This window comes from Gorilla gorilla, chromosome 10 (genome assembly GCF_029281585.2).
Source record: "Gorilla gorilla gorilla isolate KB3781 chromosome 10, NHGRI_mGorGor1-v2.1_pri, whole genome shotgun sequence".
Taxonomy (NCBI): domain Eukaryota; kingdom Metazoa; phylum Chordata; class Mammalia; order Primates; family Hominidae; genus Gorilla; species Gorilla gorilla.
The window spans coordinates 18,432,332-18,432,569 of NC_073234.2; positions in this window are offsets into that span (position 1 = coordinate 18,432,332).

The window sequence follows — 238 nt, forward strand, 5'->3', positions numbered from 1 at the left end:
TGCAGCGGGGCAGCGCTGTCCACTCACTCCCCGCTCCCCGCGCACGCCCTTGCCCTCTTTCCCCCAGGTAGGGAAGGGTCTACGCGGGTCATAGCAGAGAGGCCACGCCGCCCGTGGTGACGGCCGGTCCCGGGGAGGGGGCGCCGCCACTACCATCCCGCAGCCTGCGCTCCCCACACCCCGCCGCAGGCGCAGCGGACTGGTGGAGTGATGTCGGGAGATCGATCGAGAAGAATCT